The sequence below is a fragment of the Phaseolus vulgaris genome, chromosome 2 (assembly GCF_000499845.2).
Source record: "Phaseolus vulgaris cultivar G19833 chromosome 2, P. vulgaris v2.0, whole genome shotgun sequence".
In the NCBI taxonomy this organism is placed as follows: Eukaryota; Viridiplantae; Streptophyta; class Magnoliopsida; order Fabales; family Fabaceae; genus Phaseolus; species Phaseolus vulgaris.
The window spans coordinates 35,927,156-35,939,800 of NC_023758.2; the positions used below are offsets into that span (position 1 = coordinate 35,927,156).

The 12,645-nt window shown below is 29.3% G+C and overlaps 1 long non-coding RNA gene across 1 annotated transcript; it reads left to right on the forward strand.

Moving 5' to 3' along the window:
• The first annotated feature begins 4,920 nt into the window (after window positions 1-4,920).
• LOC137811737 (uncharacterized) lies at window positions 4,921-11,936 on the forward strand. Its single transcript, XR_011081133.1, has 2 exons — window positions 4,921-5,419; window positions 11,719-11,936. It is a non-coding gene; the product is annotated as an uncharacterized lncRNA (long non-coding RNA).
• Window positions 11,937-12,645: the final 709 nt, after the last annotated feature.

Below are 12,645 nucleotides of genomic sequence, written 5' to 3' on the forward strand. Positions count from 1 at the left end.
ATCATCATGCGAGATTATCTGCGCTAGAAGAAAATCATGAAATAAAAGTTAATTTTTAGAGAGAAAAAATAATTAATTGCTATAGTGACTAAATTAAAAGCTATTTTAGAGACTACAAAAATTTTGGTTTCTAAATTAGTTTCTATTTTTGTTAAATGATTTTTAAATTGGTATCTAATAAACTACCAAATTTAGAATCTAAATAATTGGTAGTTAAAACCTTAGTAGCTAATTAGATATCAATTTAGAAACTATTTAACAATAATAGAAACTAATTTAGAAATCATTTTTTTTTAATTTTTAAAATGGTATCTAGTTTAGTCACTATAACAACTAATTATTTTTTATCTCTAAAATTGATTTTTATTTCATGATTTTCTTGTAATGTTCGAAGAATCTATAAATAATTGTTACCTACAAGGACTTACTTATGATGACCCTAAATTATCTATAGGTAACTTTGATTTAGTATGAATTCCTTGTATTAATTATCTACAAATTTCACAGTACGTAAGAATGATTTTTCTTATAGTGTAAAATCATTTTATATTTTAGTCATAGATAATAATTGACAATTATTTTAAAGAATAACTTACTTATCCTCTTTTTATCAATACTTGGCATATAAATCAATACTTGGCATATAAATGAAGAAAGTTAAGTTATAATATTTGCTTTAGACTTTAATTTGTTGTGGCATTTATGAAGGTGCTTAAAATAAGCTTGTGAATATGGAAGAAATCATTTATATTCCTGTTACTAGGAAAAAATCTAGTTTTGTCAAACTACTCACTTTTACACTGTTCTAATTCATTAAAAATCCATTTATCTAAATTCAATTTTTAATTTGATCCACATTTTATTATATTTTCATATCAGATATCCATTTTGTTTATATAAATTTTAGAAATCGGAAAATCCAAATTTCCAATCCAAATTTTTGAAAGAGACTCTCACTTTAGTGCTCTCTCCAGTTTTTTGTAATTTTATTTGCTCTCACACACACTCATGAAGCAATAAAGTCTTATACATTTTTTTTTTATAATTTTATTTGCTCCAATATTTTATACATAATAAATTAATATAATATTTTCAAATTTTAATTAAAGTATTATAGGTAGGTGTATTTTAATGTTAAGAATGTATATGTTATGTTTAATTTATTTTAGTATTATTAAATTATAATTTTATTATATTTTCTTAATATTTATAATATTCAACTCTTTTACATGTTATTATATTAATATATTAATATTATTTTAATTTTAAAAAAAATACATGGATTTTGATTTAAAATACAATTTACATTATTTTTTTTATAAAAATATGGATTTGGATATAAAATCTAATTTGGATTTGAATTTTCAAATTGTTTTTATAAAAAATATGGATTTGGATTATAAATCTGATTCAAATATTTGAATTTTTTACTCTTCTTTTTTCACAAACAATTTTTTTTTTCTTCACTTAAATACGGTATAGATTTTCAGTTGTCTTCACGTATATACACTTGAGAGGGACCATATACAAAATATTATATACCAAAAAAATTTATCAAAAAATATATTTAAATTTAAAAAATATTCTAAGTAAAATATAAATTCAATGGTTGATTTTTTACACTCATTACTTTAGCAATAACATAAAAAAAAATCACCATTGTTTGTAATTGTATATAATTATTTTTTCTGTATCACTAATATTGACTATCTGTAATTTTAATTTTTAGTATTATTAAATTATTATTTTATTATATTTTCTTAATATTTATATGATATTAATTTTTTTTACATATTTTTATATTAATATTGTTAGTTTTTTTAGAAAATATAAATTTAGTTTTAAAATTCAATTAATTCTTTTTATAAAAATATGGATTTGAATTTGATTTGAATTGGATTTGGATTTATAAAAATCCAAATTGATTTTATAAAAAAATATGGATTTAGATTTAAAATCCAATCCAAATATTTGGATATGAATCATCTAAAAATCCAAATTAATTTGATAAAAAATATAGATATGGATTTAAAATCTATTCCAAATATTTGGATTTGGATTTGAATTGGACAAATAACCACACAAAAGCAAAGTTGGTAGTTTTGAGCTCAACTTTTAATGTATAACTCTTTCTATTTGTCATTTCCTTCTAGTGTCAATTCTATCTTGACACTATATAAACCAATTATATAATAGAGAAAAAACTAATTTTTTCTATTTGAAAAGTAGAGTTCATAGAAGTCAAATAAAATAAATTAAACTAAACAATTTACCTTATAGCTGGTTCTCACAAGGTTCATTATAACATGTGGGTGACACAACTGCATATCTCATTGTAGAGCCATACTTAAGAGTGATTAGGGTTTTGGTAGCAAAATGAGGAAAATCAACAGAATAGAAGTTTCAAACTATGTTCAGTCATGACTTCAAATTGAGAATGGTCAACATTTTACGAAGAAAGGTGAGGATTGAAATTCAAAATTGTGAAGGTAATGCATATGTGGAACGAAATTCATAATGGTAAAGTGAAATTCTTTTGGAAAAAAAAAATTATATATGGACAAAGACCTTTAATTTCTTTTAAAAGAATAATTTGTGTGGAAATGGGCAAAATACACACGAAGGAAGTATTTAAGACTTTTTAATATATTCGTAATTTGACGTCTGAAGGTATATCGTCTGATGTAGTTTTTGGCTTTACATACACAATGGAAAAATAAAAAACTTCTAAATGTATAATGCACTTAATTATTACAACATAACCAATGGAAAAAATAAAAAAACTTCCAAATGTATAATTACTTAATTTTATTACAACATAACCATTAATTATTACAACGATGGAAAAAATAAAAAGAAACTTCTAAATCTACAATGTAGTTAACTATTATAAGATAATCAATGAAAAAAAATTAAAAATGCACTTTCCTAAATTATTCTTTAAACAATAATAAGTTTCTTTTCTTTCCTGTGGTATAGAAAAAGTGAAAAATATGACCGCTTTCTGACCGTGGTTGTTCAGCGTGTAGTATTTTCTCCTCAAACAAATAAGGTGACTATTTAATTGTCATGTTATATTTAAACAAAGAAGGCTGTTATAGTAAAAGTGGTCGTTTATAACTTGTCCATAACTTGTATATATAATACATGCATGAGGTGTAAAAATACAATTTCCTAAATCATTATTTAAACGGTAATAAGTTTCTTTCCTTCCCAATTATTACTTCTTTTATTAATTACTTTTCCTTTTATTCAGATTTTCATTACTTGTTATAAGAAAATTTTAATATTCACATCCTATTAAATCAGTTTTAGTCAAATTGAAATGATAAATCCTATTAAATTAGTTTAAGTCAAAATGATAAACCCTATTAAATCAATTTTAGTAAAATTGAAATGAGCGTATATCAATTTTGTACACGCACAATAGCTTTCTTCTTCTCCATTTTCACGCACATAAAGCTTTAAAGGTGTTCCATTACACTTAAAAAAAAATTATGTTTATAGTAAAATGATTCAGATAAACACAACAACAATCACATAAACAACAGTAATCACAAAACAAATTAATCAAAAACTCAGAAATTTTAAAAGTTTACCTCGGAAGAATTACATCGGAGCAGTGATGGTGAAGGCACTGACAGCTGAACATGGTGGAGTAGCGACAGTGAAGGCATGTTGGAGCTGAAATGAAGAACAACAAAAAAGGTTAAGAAAAATAATAACACAAAGAGAAGAGAAGAGGAGAGAAAGGGAGAAAGAAGAGACAACCGACGATGACGGAGGCGGGACTGGGTAGCAAAGGGTACTGGAAGGTGGCAACAAAGGTAGTGAGGGCCACAACGGACTTCGAGCTGAAATGAAAAAGAAAAACAAAATGATAACAAAAATAAGAAAAGAGAAGAAAGAACAAACTGACAGTGAAGAATGTCGGAGTAGTGACGGCGAGACAGAGAATGGCAATGCAAGGCGGGGGGGGGGGGGTGCAGCGAGAAATGCGAACAATGAGGATAAGAAATTAGGTTTCTCAATTAGCGGAAAGAGGGAAACTGAGGGCGGAGTAGCGAAATGTGTTATTTATATAGCATAGTGTATGTGTCGGCAATATTCGACGCATAGATGGAAGTGAATTTTCCGTCGTCTGGCACGCCAACCCCTACGTATATAAAAAATTAATTTTTTCAATTCTTTCAAAAATACATAAATCACTAATTTAATACATATTTAATTCACCATTTTCGTAATATTTTAAACATTTAATTAAAAATTAATAAACTCAAATAAAACTTTAAAAAAGTTAATTTAATTTATACAAAAAATAATAATTTAATTTATACAACAAAAATAAATAATTCAATTAAACTTTGGTTTGGAAAACCATTTATCCGTACAAGTGTTGTTTCTATCTACTATTATCTAAAAATAACCAATTTATTAATGTCTAGACGAAACCAAAAAATAACTCTTGAGGCACAATGTTGAGAAAAAAGTTCTCTTTCCGATGAAACAATTCCATCGAATTAAGTATAATTGTATTTGTGATAGCATATACTATACCAGGAATATCAATGACCCTTATTATTGAAATTGCTCAGAATACCTTTTTTTAGCCTTTAAAATCTATTTTTTAGTTCAACTCTTACCTTACTAATTGTAATAAAAAAATTAGTACATATGCTCCACCCAAAATGACCGTGGACTAGAATTATGAACTTATAATCTAAAATATGATGATGAAGTCCATTCCATGATTTTAAGTTCATTTTATACCAATCAAATTCAGATGAAATTATATATGTTACATTTGTTATTGTTGAGAGAGAGAAGTTGATTTTTTTTTTCATTTATTTTATTGAGAAAAAAAACTTTATTAAGAGTGTGAGGTAGAAATGCTTTGAAAAAATATGACATCATGAAATCTTCTTTCTTCATAAATTCAAGGTAGATAACTATCATGATAATCTCATTTTTATATTTTTTTTATATTCAAATTTAGTATTTATCCTAATATTATTCCTCTCCAATACTGAAAAACTCACGGGAAAACAAATATACACCCAAAGAGATTAAGAGCTAGAAAGGCTTTGGTTCGCCGTCATGGCAAAGAAAGAGTACGGCAGCGACAAGTTTGCAACCGAAGAGTCCTTCAATAACTTCCAAGACGGATCACAGGATTTTACCAAGGTCGTGATTACGAGTCGAAGAATTGAAGCTTCCTTCAATAACAGAGGATCAGGCTCCCAAGATCTTATGGGCCTCAAGATTCAATGTGATTACAAATCTATTCTGCACAATTTTAATGACGTTTTCCGCTTTTGGATGACTAACCGTTTCAACTACGTCCAAAACGGATCCCAGACTTTCCCTGCTTTCACCTTTTTAAATTACCTGCAACAAACCTTGGCCAACAAGATGGGAGGTACGTACCTATATATTCATTTCTCTCCACCAATATTTCTTTAATTTACTTCATTTATTGGTCAGAGTTAAGACAAGAGCAATGCTTTTCTTCTTCCCTTTTATTACTTCACTTGCTTCTGTTTTACCCTACTTAAATTGTGTATCAAGGATTCTTCCAAAACTAATTGAGGTTTCAAAAAATCCATTCAAAGTGTTCCTCTTCTGTATGGAAGAGATCGATGTGATAAGGATGTAAATTTTAAACATGAATGAAAAGTAAATTGAACACATACAATTATGTTCACAAATAGATCTTATCATATCATGATTCTCACACAATCATACAATCAAGAAGGAATAGGCACTTACCTTGATCCATGAGTGATCCTAATTGAGCAGTTACTTTATCTCCTTTGTCCCAATCTATCTCTTAGCAATTCCGTACTTGTCACACACTTTCGTGATGATTAACAGTGAGACAACTATTATTGACAGAACCCTATATCCTTTAGTTCCCAATCTCCATCAGATGTGTGTTTTCCATTAGGTATATCATCACATATATATATATATATATATATATATATATATATATATATATATTTCTCACATTAACCAATGGGCCCTTTATTCTATTATTATTATTAAATCATATTTGGCCCAAAAGCCCAAACTCTAAGTCATGTGAGTCACTTTATAGAAATTAATTTACATAATTTCTTACATTCTCCCACTTGACTCATATGAGTTATAATACTTTCATGATTTAATAATTACATAAATGCGCATTTAAAAGGCCTTACATAAATTGGTTATATAATTAATCATAATTAAGAATACAGAAATAATAAGAGTCATGGCGGTTACATGTCATTTCAATCAACACATTTCCTTCCATGTACTACTAAATCATTCTTTCTCCTTAATATGACTTTGTAGTGAGAAATTCATAATAAGTTCAAACATAATGTCATTGTCATCAATAACAACATAATTTGTTTTCCACAACATAATAATATAATTTGCATGCATATACATAAAGTAGAAAACAACATAAATTTCAGAAACTTTATTTATCAATGAGCTCAGAGTGTCAAATAAGCATTAATAACAACATTCATCATTCACTGACATAATGCCCATATTTACAACATGACCAGTAAATGTTTTGGGCGGTAACCCTTTTGTTAAAGGGTCAGCAATCATAAGATCAGTGCTAATATGTTCTATTGACACTTTATGTTTCTGAACTTCTTCTTTAACGACAAAGTATTTCAATTCCATATGTTTAGCACCTTTGGAATACTTGTCGTTTTTAGAAAAGAAGATTGCTGCGGAGTTATCACAATAAATTCTCAGCGGCTTGGCAATACTGTCAACAATTCGAAGTCCTGAAACAAAATTCCGCAACCAATTAGCCTGAACTGTGGCCTCAAAGCATGCCACAAATTCAGCTTTCATAGTGGACGCATCAATGACTGACTGCTTCTCACTTTTCCATGAAATCGCTCCTCTAGCTAAAAGATACACATAACCAAATGTAGACTTTCGTGTATCCACACAGCCAGCAAAATCTGATCTGTATATCCAATCACCTCAAGATGATAAGATCTTTTCTAAGTAAGCATGTGATCCTTCGTTCCTTGCAAATATCTTAAAACTTTCTTTGCAGCTTTCCAATGATCCAATCCTGGATTACTCTGGTATCTACCAAGCATACCAACTGCAAAACTAATATCTGGTCGTGTACAAGTTTGAGCATACATTAAACTCCCAACAATAGATGCATAAGGTATATTCTCCATCTGTTTCCGTTCCAAGTCATTCTTTGGACGTTGCATGAGACTAAATTTGTCTCCTTTCTGTATTGGAACAGGAGATGTCGAACATTTATCCATTCTGAATCTCTCTAAAACTTTATTAATATATGTTTTCTGAGACAAACCTAACCGTCCTTGTGATCTGTCACGGAATATTTAAATTCCTATCACATAGTATGCCTCACCCATATCTTTCATCTCAAAGTTATTAGAGAGAAAATTCTTAGTCTCACTTAATAGACTAAGATCATTAGTTGCAATCAAGATATCATCAACATACAGAATCAGGAATATAAACTTGCTCCCACTGACCTTCAGGTATATACACCGATCAACGATGTTTTCCTTAAACCCAAAGGACACAATAGTATCATTGAACTTAAGATACCATTGCCTAGAAACATGTTTAAGCCCATATATTGATTTCTTAAGTTTACACACCATGTGTTCCATTCCTTCTTCAATGAACCCCACTGGTTGGTCCATATAAACATCCTCTTCTAAATCCCCATTCAGAAAGGCAGTTTTGACATCCATCTGATGCAACTCAAGATCATAATGACCTACTAATGCCATGATAATTCTAAAGGAATCTTTCTTAGAAACAGGTGAAAATGTTTCCTTATAATCAATGCCATCCTTTTGAGTAAAACCTTTGGCAACAAGTCGAGCCTTGTAACGTTCGATATTGCCATGAGAGTCACGTTTAGTCTTAAAGACCCATTTACACCCGACTCTCTTGCATCCTTCTGGAAATTCTATAAGGTCCCATACATCATTATGTGCCATTGATTTAAGCTCATCTTTCATGGCATCTAACCACTTATCAGAATTATCATCATTGATGGCGTCTGAAAATGAAACTGGATCATTATCAATATCTGAGTCATTTTCTTACTCTTGTAGATAAACCACATAATCATTCGAAATAGCAGACTTTCTTTCTCTTTGAGATCTTCTTAATATTATTTCTTGTGGTTGTTCTACTACAGGTTCATTGTTAACTTCATGATCATTAATTTGTTGTTCTTCTTCATTGTTGAGTGACAAAACTACACTAGGAACAACAATACTTGAAGTAAAGGTACTAGTTAAAGGAACTTGTACTCTAACTTCCTTAATCTCCACATTTTGTGAAGTATCACTCCCACTGGTTTCACCATTTTCAATGAACCGTGCATTTCCAGATTCAACAATTCTTGTGCTATGGGTAGGACAGTAAAACATATACCCTTTTGACTTTGTTGGATAACCAATGAAATATCCACTGATTGTTCTTGCATCCAATTTCTTTTCTTGTGGATTGTATATTCTGACTTCTGCCTGACATCCCCAAACATGCAGGTGTCTCAACCTGGGTTTCCTTCCTGTCCACAATTCAAAAGGTGTCTTTTGAACTGCCTTACTAGGAACCCTGTTCAACAGATACATGGCAGTTTTTAAAGCATACATCCACAATGAAACAGGTATAGTTGACTTACTTAACATGCTCCTAACCATATCCATTAAGGTTCGATTACGCCTTTCTAAAACACCATTTTGTTGTGTTGTACCTGACATTGTGTATTGAGCACAAATACCATGTCTCTCAAGGAACTTAGCAAACGGACCAGGGTGTTGTCCACTTTCATCATACTTTCCATAATATTCACCACCTCTGTCTGATCTGACAATTTTCACCTTTCTGTCTAATTGTCTTTCCACTTCATTTATATAAACTTCCAAGGCATTCACTGCTTGCGGTTTTTCATGCAGTAAATAGACATAACCATAACGTGAAAAATCATCAATAAAGGTGATAAAATACCTTTCTTGATTGAAAGAACTTGCATCAAAAGGTCCACATATATCAGTGTGTATAATTTCAAGAAGCTGAGTACTTCTTGTGGCTCCCTTCTTTGTGTGTTTTGTTTGTTTGCCTTTAATACAATCCACACATACATTCAAATCAGTAAAATCCAAACTTGGAAATATTTCATTCTTTACCAATCTCTCCATCCTTTCTTTAGAAATATGTTCCAAACGTTTGTGCCACAAGAAAACAGAACATTCATTCACTAAACTACGTTTAGTGCCAACATTATGATGCGAGGTCATAAGAGTTTCAGCATATAGATTATCGAGGTTCAATCTATATAATCCATCATAAAGAGTACCAGATCCAATCAAATAGGTACGCTGATATAAACTGAAACATCAATTCCCAAATTTAAAAGAGTATCCGACAACATCAAGTTTAGACAATAAAACTAAATTCCTAGATATACTAGGTACATAAAAAGCATAGAGTGGTTTCCTCGATTTTTTTTTCAATCTAGTCTCTTCCTGAACTAACATGTTATAGTTCTCATCCACTGTCATTCCAATAGACTTAAGTCTTGCTACAATATTAGTCATTTCAATGACATGTTTGTGCATAGTACGAGAACCATCAAGTTCCATGGTGGTTAATGTACTCATTAATGTCCCAACAAGAGACTTATCAGTAGTTTGGGAGCACTCTTCCACAAATTTCATAAATTCTTTTGCACTGTCAGTTTTGGGAAGAGCAAACTTAATATTACTTGTTATGCTCATTCGCATAAAGATATAGGAACATATACTTGATCACACATGCTTAACATTAATACTTTGAGTCATAAACTAAACATACAATACAGATTCAAAAAACATTCTATGTATACTAATGTTCTCCTTTGGGAGATTCATTAATACACAAAACATAATGATGCTAATAGTATTAACTTTATTTGACAAGATGTATGCATTAACTAGAAACACTTGTTATCTTTGGATATACAAGCAAAACTAATAACACATACTCACTACCAACAATCATATCCATTAATTATAAGGACAACTAATCAACCTTTGGGTGATCCAAAATGCCCTATAATAATGAATTTTCATTTACCCATATATATAAATAATTTAGCATCCATTCTATAGGTAATTGGGATAAAATTTATCAATAATCTGGAATTAAATAAAACTTAAAGATTTGATCACTTTGGTGATTACAAATCTATCATACAAATAATTCCATAAATAATATCATTAATTGAAATAAAATTTCATCCATAAGTTGGAATTAAATAAAACATAAAGATTTGATCACTTTGGTGATTACAAATCTATCATACAAATAATTCTATAAATAATATTTTAAAAAATTAATACATAAAGCGGAAAAAAATGATTTTCCATTCCTCACTTTCAATTAATCAATTAAACTTCAATTTAATGCAAATTAAATTACATTATAACATAATAAAATTTTAATAAAACTTTAATTTAATGCAAATAAAATTACATTAAAACATAATAAATAAAAAAATAAAAAAATCATACATGATACTATTTTATCTTCCCGTAACACAAATGCAACCAAATTAGTTGATACTATTCACAATAATAGGTGCATCCAAAAGGGACGTAAGGTGCAGGCAAGAATATAACAAACACTTAAATTAAATTTTGATGAATAATGGCCATTCCATATGGGTCAACTATTATTGTGAATTCAATAGGTGCAGGAACGAATTCACGCGTGCAGTTTCATCCCTTACACAAAAACTCAGCGAACCCAGGCACCAAACGGTAGTTGATGTAAACCTTAATATATAAATCATAATTTTAAAATTAGGGTTTTTCAAATGGGATTATTTTAAAATTAGGGTTCTTTGATTTTGATGGTTTAGGACAATTAGGGATCTATTATGGAGGAATGAAAATCTTAATCTATAAATCCTAATTTTTTTTAATTTTTTTTTTAAATTAGGGTTCTTAAAATTGGGAATAATTTTAAAATTAGGGTTCTTCAATTTTTTGAAAAACATTAATGGAGAATCACAAAAAATTAGCAACTAGGCTCTCTGATACCACATGTAAATTTTAAACATGAATAAAAAGTAAATTGAACACATACAATTATGTTCACAAATAGATCTTATCATATCATGATTCTCACACAATCATACAATCAAGAAAGAATAAACACTTACCTTGATCCATGAGTGATCCTAATTGAGCAGTTACTTTATTTCCTTTGTCTCAATCTATCTCTTAGCAATCCTATAGCCTTTCGTGATGGTTAACAGTGAGACAACTATTATTTGCAGAGACAGAACCCTATAGCCTTTAGTTTCCAATCTCCATCAGATGTGTGTTTTCCATTAGGTATATCATCATATATATATTTCTCACATTAACCAATGGGCCCTTTATTCTATTATTATTATTAAATCATATTTGGACCCAAAGCCCAAACTCTAAGTCATGTGAGTCACTTTATAAAAATTAATTTGCATAATTTCTTACAAAGGATTGATATGCAGATGACTAGGATTTCATTGTAGAAACTGAGACACACTGTGGTTTTTATTTAATACCCACTTAACCTTAACTTTTATTCATCTTTAATCTATTATGTGTCACTGTAGAACTGTATTAACAAAAAATCCACATACGCTAACTTGAATTGGAAATATTTTTGCAGGTACAGATCCAAACCCTGAAATCGAGATTAAGAAGTCCAAGACCTGATGTGCGATTATAATAGATATTATGTGTTATTTATCTTCTGCATTACTGTGTATGCAATCACAACCTCACTCCTCCTGTTTCTTTCTGTGTGTTGCTTTTGTTCATTGCTGCTGCAATAAGGAATGTACATGGAGGCCTAGTACTACCCTAAGGATTTTCCCCATTTTTGTTTGTTTTTTGTCTTTGTTTTATATCGTCATTGAACTTTCAGTTTACAGTATTACCGCATGGAAGACCTGTTACAGATTTTAAAAGATGGTTAAAGGTAACTTGAAGATGAAGTTCCATGAATGCACAAGTATTAACGGTTTCTGAATTTAAAAATATACAGTTCAAACACCACTACTTTATATTCTTCAATGGGACTATTTTTTTGTATTTTCAAGCCATAAAAACAGCACAAGAGTCTCTAGTTTGTTTCACATATCTTCATGTATTCAAGGTCCTAACTTATACTTTCTTTAATTCCACGGTCAAGGACTACAAAATTTTAAAAAATTTCTTGATATTTTGGTTAAAACAAAAATTTGACTTATAGAAAGATGATAAGTGCAGAATAATTATTAGGTTGAAGAAAATGTCTTGTTTGTATGTAAATTTTCTTTAATATTTAATATGTATCAGTTTTAATATATTATTTAAATATTTAAATACAATATTCTTTAGATAAAAATAATAATATTTTATCTTCTTATTTATAGAAACTTTGAATGAAAGGATCAAAGATCGAAACGTTGTCAGCTATAAAACAAACTTCATGATCTTAAATTATGTTATGTATAAATCCTTTTGAAAATATTGTTAAAATAAATTAATAATTAGTTTGTCAACCTAGCATATCTTGAATTTTATCATTGGTACACTCCTGCTGCAGAAACAT